We start from the raw sequence: 12622 nt of genomic DNA on the forward strand, positions 1-12622 counted from the left end.
CAGGATCCTCAGTCAAATAATATAACCTCTGGGGTTTTAACTTCTTCATCATGAAAATGAAGGTTTTGAAAGAAATTGTTTAAAGACCCTGATAGCTTTAACATCTCATGATTTTAAGCAGACAGTCAGCATATGTTACAATCTCATAGAACATTTAGATAACTCATCACTTTAGCACAATTGCACTGAACACAATATCCTTGTGCCCCATTAGTTTTGCTGTTCACTTATTGTGCCAACTGTTCATGACATATAGCTATATATGTCTATATATATGACTATATATATATATATATATATATATATATATATATATATATATATATATATATATATATATATATATATATGACTATAGCATTCCAATGCTATCCATGGGGTTTTATTGGCAAAGGTGGAGTGGTTTGTCATTTCATTCTCCAGTGGCTTAAAGCCAGTAGAGATTAAGTGACTTGCCTAGAGTCACATAGCAGTTAGTGTCTGAAGCTGGATTTGAACATAGGTCTTCCTGACACCAGATCCAGCATTCTATCTACCAAACCACTTAGCTTCTTCCTCAGTTTTCTTTAAATTGTTTCAGATACATGGATTTAGCAAAATTCTGTTCATCCGAACACCAAACAGCATGTGAATAAGCTGGTAGCTAACTAAGCACAAGAAAGAAAAAGAGAGTTAATTTGATAAATTTTAAGAGTAACATGATAAAATAGTTCATGACATAAAAGACCCATAAAATAATGTTCTCACAAATGCAGACCCATCAACAATGATAAGTTGTTTTATGAGTCATATCAATTTCCCAGACATGCCGAATTTTCAACCAATATGATTTATTTACTGTAGTCCATACATGCTATTTTCATTTTTCACCTCTCTGACTTTGCATGTGTTGAACATTTTCCTTGGAATGCTTTTCTTCCTTATCAATGCCTCTTTTCTAGAGGCCCAATTCAAAGCTCAGCTCCTTCCTACATGCGATCTCTTGATCTCTCCACTTGTTAGTACTATTCCCTGAAATTACTTTGTATTTGTTTTTTTTCTATATTTTACATTTATTTATTTGTGTACTTTCCCAACTACTACCTACCCACAACTCTTCCTGGGAGCAAGAGTTATTTTATTATTGTTTTTTCTTTGCATTATTACTGCCTTACACAATGCCTCCTGGCAAATAGAAAACATTTAATGAACATTAGATAATTCAACTTAAATTGTCTTTTCTGTTCTCATGACTACTGCCTGTGTGTCTTCAATTCTGCAGCTCTCCACTAAATGAAAAATCCCAAGCTTCTTATTCTTTGGATAACATATAAGGGTAAAACTAGCAAGACTGCTAAAGAAAAACAAAGTATGGTCAGTCACTGTCTCTAGAAAAAGACAAAAAGTTTGGGTAGACCTCCCTGAAAGATCAAATGTAGCTAATGGAGACAACTTTCCAGTCAAGAATATAACTGTTTTTCATGTTGTAAAGGTAGATTGGTTGAAGAATAGAAGGACAAGGAACCAGTATGCAATCTATTATTTTTTAACAGTACTTTGCTTTGGCAACCTTATGTATTTCTTGTGTGGTAGACACAAGTACATATGGATTTAATCTTACCTTGAAATGTAATTTGTGTGCATAGCAAATGCTAATATAATTTGTCGAATGAATGTGGAATTCAACAAAACAAGTTCTCAATGAACAACAATAACACTGAGATCTGTTCTCATTTGCCTTTTTGTTGATCTTATCAATTTCAGATGTCAGCACCTCTATCAAGTAGCCTATTTTTTAAAGTAGATTTTGTATCATTTTTACCTGTTTAAAAAAATTATCAATCATGGTGACAGTAATAGTCTCTCCTGAACCACCCAGTGACCTGTGCATAACTGATTAGTCTGTGGTTCTATGGAACCATTACTTTTTAACTCCCCATAACGACTGCCTTCAACATGCAATTGAGTTTTAGTTTTTCAGATCTCAAAATATCCCTGTTAATTTTAGCTTTCTCTACAACCAGGCCACAGGAGCAATTGAATAAGGATATTAAAGTATGAGCAAGTAAAAATAAATTCAAAGCTAGAATTTACAAAGAGAAATGGAAATAAAAATGGATTCAGGTATTAGGGTAAAGCTTTAGAGTTAATGGAATATAAACAACTTACAATGTTTTGAAGTTCTTCAGATGTAAATATTCCACTGAAACTAAAATATTGGTGTCTTAATGACCTTTGGAAAACTTGCTCCCTAAAATGAGAATAAAATTTTTTTCTTTATGTAGGCTTCTTCATCATCAAAATGTATTCAGTTTTTTTTAATACAATATTGGTTCTGTGGATCACCATCTTAAAAGTAGGTAGAATTTAATTATTATATATCTTTTGCTTTATCTTATATTTAAATTTTCTAATAAATAATTTATTATCCTTAAATATTAAAATATCCACATTCTCCAAAGTCTAAATGATCTCTATATGCTCTTTGATAGTTTAGATTATAATTCATCCATTCCTTAATATGTAGTATGATTCTTGTTCAACTCTTCCCCCAAAATCACATATTGAGAATCTTGGGAAGATATTGGGGCCTCTAGACATTCTGTCATCTTGTTGACGTAAAAGAAGCTGATTGGCTTCCATCAGTTCCATCCCTTACATTCACTTCGGTGACCACTAGACTCCTTTCCAGTTCTTACATCTTTTTGATGATATCACAGCTGTGTAATTCTTTAAAGAAAATATATTATAGCATGCTCACTCTGCCTTTCAATGACCCCCTGACAGAACCCAAGTACTCTGACCACAAATCTAGTTCACTTTTCACTATACCATACTGACTCTCCACTACAACTGATGAGATGCCTTCAGAATATATGTAGAATATTCTTATAGGGTTATTTTAAAGATAACAAAGGGGAATATAGGTCACTAGAGAATGATACTTTCTTCATCTCTTTTTCATTAATAATGTTTATAACTTTTTCTAAAATTTGAAATCTTCCCTTCTTTCAGATAACATATAGAAACCAGAACACAGAACTCCTGTGGATATAAAGTCTGACAACTGCTCCTGCTGGTGCTAAAGCCACTAGAAATGATAATTGTTACAAAAATACATAATATTTTTCATAGTTCAACATCAGAAATTGATGTTATTTTATCCATGCAAATGTCATTAAAGAGCACATGTCATTATAACTACTTTGATGCAATAAGAACTATGGGGCATTTCTGTCTGAATGGTCTTGTTTCTCTAATCTATGTGTTACCACTCCCACTATAATGTAAGCTCCTTGAGAGTCAGGACTGTCATACTTTTCTATTTGTAACCCTAGAACTTATCACATTGCATACATACTAGGAACTCAATAAATAATTCATTATTCGAGAAAACCTTAGGAAGGATAGTGAAGAAGCTCTCTGTATTTTTAAATTTTTTATTCATTACTATTTATCACTAGTTCTTGGAAGGCTAACAGTCAATAGCCAAGAACATTTCTGAAACCTTCCTAGTTTGTCATAATCTATCAAATCTTTCATTCTTTTGAAATAATCATTAAATCACCTTATCTCCATGGTATGATGAGAAATCAAAATAAAACTTGGTAGAAAAATATACATATTTTTAATAATAAAACTTGCCTTAGTGGATAGGGCACTGGATATAGCATCTGGAAAATTTCATTTCAGATCCTGCCTTACCTTAGTTAATTACTACCTGCATGACTTAAATTATTTAACTTCCCTGGGCCTCAGTTTTCTACTCTGTAAAATGACAGGATTGGACTCCATAGCTTCCTAGATCTCCTCCAGTTCTTAATTATGACCAAATGAAATTAAAACTTAATTTCATTTTTTTAAATAAAAATTGATTTCTTATCATTAATTATTAAATTTCAGGACCTTAATGGACCTATAATTTGTTTATTAATTTTGACCCATAACTATTTCAAAGCTAATCTCTTTTTAAGAACCCAGGTACTCGGTCAAGATGGCAGCATAGAAGCAGCAAAAGTTCAGACCTTGGAAACCCTTCCTTACCGATCACAAACAGAGTGCTCCTAGGCCACTGAAATTCAAGCTGAACAACAGGATAGACCTGAGGAAACCTCCTCCTGGACCTGGATCAAAAGGTACCATACCCCAAAAGCCAGAACCCTAGATCTCTTGGATCTAAGGAGTAGACAGAAAGAAGGTCCCAGGACCCATCCCCCGCAACCCAGAGTGCTGAGCCCACAGCAGCAACGGGAACCTCAGGGCTCTGAGGACTCACTTTGAAGGCAACTTGAGCCAGTCTCCGGGGCACCCAGCACAGACGGCAGGGAGGCGTGGAGAGAAAGGGGAAGCCTGTGGCCCCCTGGCTGGTTCCTTCCATCTGGGTCTCAAGGGAGGTCCCAGCTTTGGGGCACCAGCTGAGCCCAGTCCCATTGGGAGCCCTCAGAGCTACTGAAAGGACAGAGAACTCGGGGCTGGCAAAGGGGTTGCTCTGAAGAGCTTACCTTGCAAGTAACCCAGGGCAGTTTCTGGGCATTCAACACAGATTGTGGAAGAGGAGGTTGCTGCTTTTTTTTTTCTCTTCCTTTTTTTGGCTCGGGGGTCATGCAGCCGGCCCACACCACCTGAACCTAATCCCATCAGGAGCCCTCAGAGCTTCTGAAAGAACAAAAACTTCAGGACCAGTGAAGGGCTTAACTTGAAAACAACCCGGGCCAGTCTCTAGGCATTCAACACAGATTGTGTAGGAGGAGGCTTTTTGCATCAGGGCTCATTCAGCCCAAACCAGGTGAACCTAATCCCATCAGGAGCCCTCAGAGCCCAGGCAAGCCATGACCCCTCCCCCCTTAGAAAGCAGGGTCTTCTGAAAGAACTAGTTGAACCTAATCCCATCAGGAGCCCTCAGAGCCCAGAGAGGCCACACATCTCCCCCCTTAGAGAGTAGGGTCTTCTGAAAAAAACAGAAACCTAGAGGCAAAGTCAAGATGGCAGCCTAGAAGGAGCATAGACCTGGCAGCATGGCCAGAGCTTTGGAGCTCCTCCATATCTGCTCCAGCCGTCCAGGAAGTTTAAAACTCAGAGCAAACCCAGTCCAACTAAGCTGAACTCAATCCCATCAAAAGTCTCCAGAACACAGGGAAGCCCAGGCTCCCCATCCATCCTCATTGACTGCTGGAATTTAAGCCAATCAAAAGCCTCCAGAGGACAGGAAAGCTCAAACCCCCAACAACCCTCCCCCAGAGATTACACCAAGAGATCCTCTGTTAAAGCTCCAAGAGGGGAGACTGATAGAAGTCCCAAAAAAAAACAAAAAAATGAGAGGAACAAGAGCACAGACAAATACGGGGAAGAAAGAAGGGGTGAATTTGAACAAACAACAGAAACAGAAGAAAGAAACTACAATAGACAGCTACTACTCACCAAATGGAACAGAGGGGGAGAGATCAGCAAACAATAAACCAGAAATCCCAGCGAATTGGATACAGGCTGTAGAAGAACTCAAAACACAACTAAGAGAGGCTGAAGACAATTGGGAAAAGAACATAAAAATTAAGATAAGTCATCTGGAAACAGAGGCACTTGAACTAAAACAAGAAAATAGTGTCCTGAAAGCCAAAATCATCCAGCTGGAAAATGAGGCAAAGGAGATGAAAGATGAGGCAAAGGAGATGAAAGATGAGATAAAGAGGATGAAAGACAATCTTCAAAGAAAATCAGACCAGAAGGAAAAAGATGACCAAAAAGCCAGAAATGAAATCCAATCTTTAAGAACCAGAGTAAAACAACTAGAATCAAGTGACCTCACAAGGCAGCAGGACACTATAAAACAAAACAAAAAGAATGAAAAAACTGAGGAAAATGTGAAGCATCTCATTCACAAAACAGACAATTTAGAAAATCGTTCAAGAAGAGACAATTTAAGAATAATTGGACTACCAGAAGACCACGACAAAAGAAAAATCCTGGACATAATACTAGAGGAAATTATCCAGGAAAACTGTCCCAAGATCCTAGAACAAGAGGGGAAAGTGGAGATTGAAAGAATCCACAGATCACCCCCTGTATTTAATCCCCAACTGACAACACCAAGAAATGTTATACCAAATTAAAAAACAATCAGATGAAAGAACAGGTATTACAAGCTGCCAAGAAGAAGCCATTCAGATACCATGGAAACACGGTGAGGATAACACAGGATCTGTCTGCATCCACACTGAAGGACTGAAAGGCATGGAATACGATATTCCGGAAAGCAAGGGAACTAGGCCTACAGCCAAGAATAAAATACCCATCAAAACTGACTATTCTTACAGGGGAAAGTATGGTCATTCAACACAACAGAAGAGTTCCAAGCATTCATAAATAAAAGACCAGACCTGAACAGAAAATTTGAAGCCTGTATATATATACATGACTAAAGCTAAAAAAGAAAAGAGGTTATGACTAAAAGAAATGGGAAAAGAAACAAATGGGGGTAAATTTATATGTCACGAAGAAGCTCATGGCGGGAGGGGGGAGAACATCGATACACTGGAAGGGTAAAGAGGTTGGAGATAGGAAATACTCAACTCTTATGTACTTTGAAACTGACCCAAAGAGGGAAGAACAATCCAATCCATTGGGGAAGAGAATAGATTTGAGCCCTATAGGGGAGTAGAAGGGTAAAAAACAGACTCGTGGGGAGGGAAGCAGTACAAGGGAGGGAGAAGGTGGGGGGAAAATTTTAAAAAGACTACAGGGGAAAATAAGGTAGGGAATAAAAAGGGAGGGGGGTAGAAAGGGAAGCACAAGGGGGACTGATTTAAAGTAAATCACTGGACTAAAAGGTAGAGCTGAAGAAGAAAGGTTAGAATTAGTGAAGAATATCAAAATGCCAGGGAGTCCACAAGTGACAGTCATAACTTTGAATGTGAATGGGATGAACTCACCCATAAAATGTAGACAAAAAGAAGAATGGATTAGAATCCAAAACCCTACCACATGTTGTCTCCAAGAAACACACATGAGGTGGGTAGACACCCACAAGGTCAGAATTAAAGGATGGAGTAAGACCTTCTGGGCCTCAACTGACAGAAAGAAGGCAGAAGTGGCAATCATGATATCTGATAAAGCCAAAGCAAAAATAGACCTGATCAAAAGGGATAGGGAAGGTAATTATATTTTGTTAAAAGGGACTTTAGATAATAAGGAAATATCACTAATCAACATGTATGCACCAAATAATATAGCACCCAAATTTCTAATGGAGAAACTAGGAGAATTGAAGGAAGAAATAGACAGTAAAACCATATTAGTGAGAGACTTGAACCAACCATTATCAAATTTAGATAAATCAAATCAAAAAAATAAATAAGAAAGAGGTAAAAGAAGTGAATGAAATCTTAGAAAAATTAGAATTAATAGACATATGGAGAAAAATAAATAGGGATAAAAAGGAATACACCTTCTTCTCAGCACCACACGGCACATTCACAAAGATCGACCATACATTAGGTCACAGAAACATGGCACACAAATGCAGAAAAGCAGAAATAATAAATGCAGGCTTTTAAGACCACAAGGCAATAAAAATAACAATCAGTAATGGTACATGGAAAACCAAATCTAAAACTAATTGGAAACTAAACAATATGATACTCCAAAATCATTTAGTTAGAGAAGAAATCATAGAAACAATTAATAATTTCATCAAGGAAAATGACAATGGCGAGACATCCTTTCAAACCTTTTGGGATGCAGTCAAAGCAGTAATCAGAGGTAAATTCATATCCCTGAGTGCATATATTAACAAATTAGGGAGAGCAGAGATCAATCAATTGGAAATGCAAATAAAAAAACTCGAAAGCGATCAAATTAAAACCCCCCAGCAGAAAACCAAACTAGAAATCCTGAAAATTAAGGGAGAAATTAATAAAATTGAAAGTGAAAAACTATTGATTTAGTAAATAAGACAAGAAGTTGGTACTTTGAAAAAACAAACAAAATAGACAAAGTACTGGTCAATCTAATTAAAAAAAGAAAAGAAGAAAAGCAAATCAACAGCATAAAAGATGAAAAGGGGGACATCACCTCTGATGATGAGGAAATCAAGGCAATCATTAAAAATTACTTTGCCCAATTATATGGCAATAAATACACCAATTTAAGTGATATGGATGAATATATAAAAAAATACAAACTGCCTAGACTAGCAGAAGAGGAAATAGAATTCTTAAATAATCCCATATCAGAAAATTAAATCCAACAGGCCATCAAAGAACTCCCTAAGGAAAAAATCCCCCAGTCCAGATTGATTCACCAGTGAATTCTATCAAACATTCAAAGAAAAGTTAATCCCAATACTATACAAACTATTTGACATAATAAGCAAAGAGGAAGTTCTACCAAACTCCTTTTATGACACAAACATGGTACTGATTCCAAAACTAGGCAGGTCAAAAACAGAGAAAGAAAACTATAGACCAATCTCCCTAATGAATATAGATGCAAAAATCTTAAATAGGATACTAGCAAAAAGACTCCAGCAAGTTTTCAGAAGGGTCATCCACCATAATCAAGTAGGATTTATACCAGGGATGCAGGGCTGGTTTAATGTTAGGAAAACCATCCACATAATTGATCACATCAACAAGCAAACCAACAAGAACCACATGATTATCTCAATAGATGCAGAAAAAGCCTTTGATAAAATACAACACTCATTCCTATTAAAAACACTAGAAAGCATAGGAATAGAAGGGTCGTTCCTAAAAATAATAAACAGTATATATCTAAAACCATCAGCTAATATCATCTGCAATGGGGATAAACTAGATGCATTCCCAATAAGATCAGGAGTGATCTTTATCACCTCTATTATTTGGCATTGTACTAGAAACACTAGCAGTAGCAATTAGAGAAGAAAAAGAAATTGAAGGCATCAAAATAGGCAAGGCGGAGACCAAGTTATCATTCTTTGCAGATGACATGATGGTCTACTTAAAGAATCCTAGAGATTCAACCAAAAAGCTAATTGAAATAATCAACAACTTTAGCAAAGTTGCAGGATACAAAATAAACACACATAAGTCATCAGCTTTTCTATATATCTATAACACAGCTCAGCTGCAAAAACTAGAAAGAGAAATCCCATTCAAAATCACCTTAGACAAAATAAAATACCTAGGAATCTATCTCCCGAGACAAACACAGGAACTATATGAACACAACTACAAAACACTTGCCACACAACTAAAACTAGACTTGAACAATTGGAAAAACATTAACTGCTCATGGATAGGACAAGACAATATAATAAAAATGACCATCGTATCCAAACTTATTTATCTATTTAGTGCCATACCCATGGAACTCCCAAAAATTTTCTTTACTGATTTAGAAAAAAACATAACACAGTTCATTTGGAATAACAAAAGATCAAGGATATCCAGGGAAATCATGAAAAAAAAAACACAAATGAGGGGGGCCTTGCAGTCCCAGACCTCAAACTATATTACAAAGCAGCAGTCATCAAAACAATTTGGTACTGGCTAAGAGACAGAAAGGAGGATCAGTGGAATAGACTGGGGGCAAGCCACCTCAGCAAGACAGTATACGATAAACCCAAAGATCCCAGGTTTTGGGACAAAAATCCACTATTCGATAAAAACTGCTGGGAAAATTGAAAGACAAATGGGAGAGATTAGGAATTGATCAACACCTCACACCCTACACCAAGATAAATTCAAAATGGGTGAGTGACTTAAACATAAAGAAGGAAACCATAAGTAAATTGGGTAAACACAGAATAGTATACATGTCAGACCTTTGGGAGGGGAAAGACTTTAAAACCAAGTAAGACAAAGAAAGAATCACAAAATGCAAAATAAATAATTTCAACTACATCAAATTAAAAAGCTTTAGTACAAACAAAACCAATGTAACTAAAATCAGAAGGAAAACAACAAATTGGGAAAACATTTTCATAAAAACCTCTGAGAAAGGTTTAATTACTCACATTTACAAAGAGCTAAATCAATTGTACAAAAAATCAAGCCATTCCCCAATTGATAAATGGGCAAGGGACATGGATAGGCAGTTTTCAGATAAAGAAATCAAAAGTATTAATAAGCACATGAAGAAGTGTTCTAAATCTCTTATAATCAGAGACATGCAAATCAAAACAACTCTGAGGTATCACCTCACACCTAGCAGATTGGCTAACATAACAGCAAAGGAAAGTAATGAATGCTGGAGGGGATGTGGCAAAGTAGGGACATTAGTTCATTGCTGGTGGAGTTGTGAACTGATCCAACCATTCTGGAGGGCAATTTGGAACTATGCACAAAGTGCGATAAAAGAATGTCTACCCTTTGATCCAGCCATAGCACTGCTGGGTCTGTACCCCAAAGAGATAATGCACAAAAAGACTTGTACAAAAATATTCATAGCTGTGCTCTTTGTGGTGGCCAAAAATTGGAAAACGAGGGGATGCCCATCAATTGGGGAATGGCTGAACAAATTGTGGTATGTGTTGGTGATGGAATATTATAGTGCAAAAAGGAATAATAAAGTGGAGGAATTCCATGGAGACTGGAACGACCTCCAGGAAGTGATGCAGAACAAGAAGAGCAGAACCAGGAGAACATTTTACACAGAGACAAACACACTGTGGTATAATCAAACGTAATGGACTTTTCCATTAGTGGTGGTGTAATGTCCCTGAACAATCTGCAGGGATCAAGGAGAAAAAACACTATCCATAAGCAGAGGACAAACTGTGGGAGTAGAAACACCGAGGAAAAACAACTGCCTGACTACAGAGGTTGAGGGGACATGACAGAGGAGAGACTCTAAACAAACACTATAATGCAAATATTAACAACATGGCAATGGGGTCGAATCAAGAACACATGTGATACCCAGAGGAATCACGCATCGGCTATGGGGGTTGGGGGGAAGGAAAAGAAATGATCCTTGTCTTTAATGAATAATGCATGGAAATGATCAAATAAAATACTATAAAATTAAAAAAAAAAGAACCCAGGTACTGTCAGAGACAAAGCACCCCAAAATTTTCAAGCAGACCAGCAATATGATCAGAACCATGTGTTGCCGCTGATAAGGAAACTTAATCTCAGAAAATTATGTCACACTATATAATTGAAAATCTGTTACCATAAAAAAAGAACTACATTTCCTGGGAGCCCACTGAATTCCTGTCATTATGTATTTTCTGTAGATGGGATAAATTTAGTAGGTGTTCTGGGCCTCAGTCTCTTTGGCTTGATGCCACAAGCATGTTGGTGGTAATGTGGGGGTTTTGAATAGGCTAATTAGCCATGGGCATAAAAATAATTAAATCTTTATAAAGGAGGGCTCTTAAACATTAGTATAGTTCTTTCATGAAACATGAATCTCTTTGACAATTGATCATCAAACTTTATTTTCAATACATCCTGTGATAGGGAACAACATTATCCTTAAGATGAGATTGCCTCACTATGTTTCAATTCCTTTGATTCTGCTTTATTGTTTCTTATTTTCCCATGAAGTAATTACTTTCTAGTGTTCAATCCTGACTTTTAACACCTGACTTTCCTTTGTCAGTTTTTGGTTCTCCTTTTTCAATTGGCCTATTTCTTCTTGCATCACCATAATTTCTCTTTCCCACTTTTTCTCTACCTTTCTTTTTTTTAAGAAATTATTTTAATTAATTAATTTATTTATTTATTAAGTCAATTTAGAACATTATTCCTTGGCTACAAGAATCATATTATTTCCCTCCCTCCCCTAACCCCATCCTTCCAATATCTGATGTGCAATTTTACTGGGTATCATATGTGTCCATGATCAAAACCTATTTCCATGTTCTTGGTGTTAGCATTAGGATGTTCATTTAGAGACTATATCCCCAACAATATCCCTTCAACACAAGTAATCAAGCAGTTGTTCTTCTTCTGTGTTTCTACTCCCACAGTTTTTTCTCTGAATGTGGATGGTGTTCTTTCTCATAGATCCCTCCAAGTTGTTCAGGATCACTGAATTGCCACTAATGGAGAAGTCCATTACATTCGATTGAACCACAGTGTATCAGTCTCTCTGTACAATGTTCTCCTGGATCTGCTCCTTTCACTCTGCATCAATTCCTGGATGTCATTCCAGTTCACATGAGATTTCTCTACTTTATTATTCCTTTGAGCACAATAGTATTCCATCACCAACATATACCACAATTTGTTCAGCCATTCCCCAACTTAAGGGCATCCCCTCATTTTCCAATTTTTGCCACCACAAAGAAAGCAGCTATGAATATTCTTGTACAAGACTTTTTTCTTATTATCTCTTTGAGGTACAAATAAAGCAGTGCTATGGCTGAATCAAAGGGCACATAGTCTTATTGTGCCCTTTGGGCATAGTTCCAAATTGACTTCCAGAATGGTTGGATCAATTCACAACTCCACCAGCAATGCATTAATGTCCCGACTTTGCCACATCCCCTCCAGCATTCATTACTTTCCATTGCTGTCATGTTAGCCAATCTGCTAGGTGTGAGGTGATACCTCAGAATTTTTTGCATCTGTTTTGATTTGCATCTTTCTAATTATAAGAAATTTAGAACACTTTTTCACGTGCTTATTAATAGTTTTGATTTCTTTAACTGAAA

This window comes from Monodelphis domestica, chromosome 5, assembly GCF_027887165.1.
Source record: "Monodelphis domestica isolate mMonDom1 chromosome 5, mMonDom1.pri, whole genome shotgun sequence".
NCBI lineage: Eukaryota > Metazoa > Chordata > Mammalia > Didelphimorphia > Didelphidae > Monodelphis > Monodelphis domestica.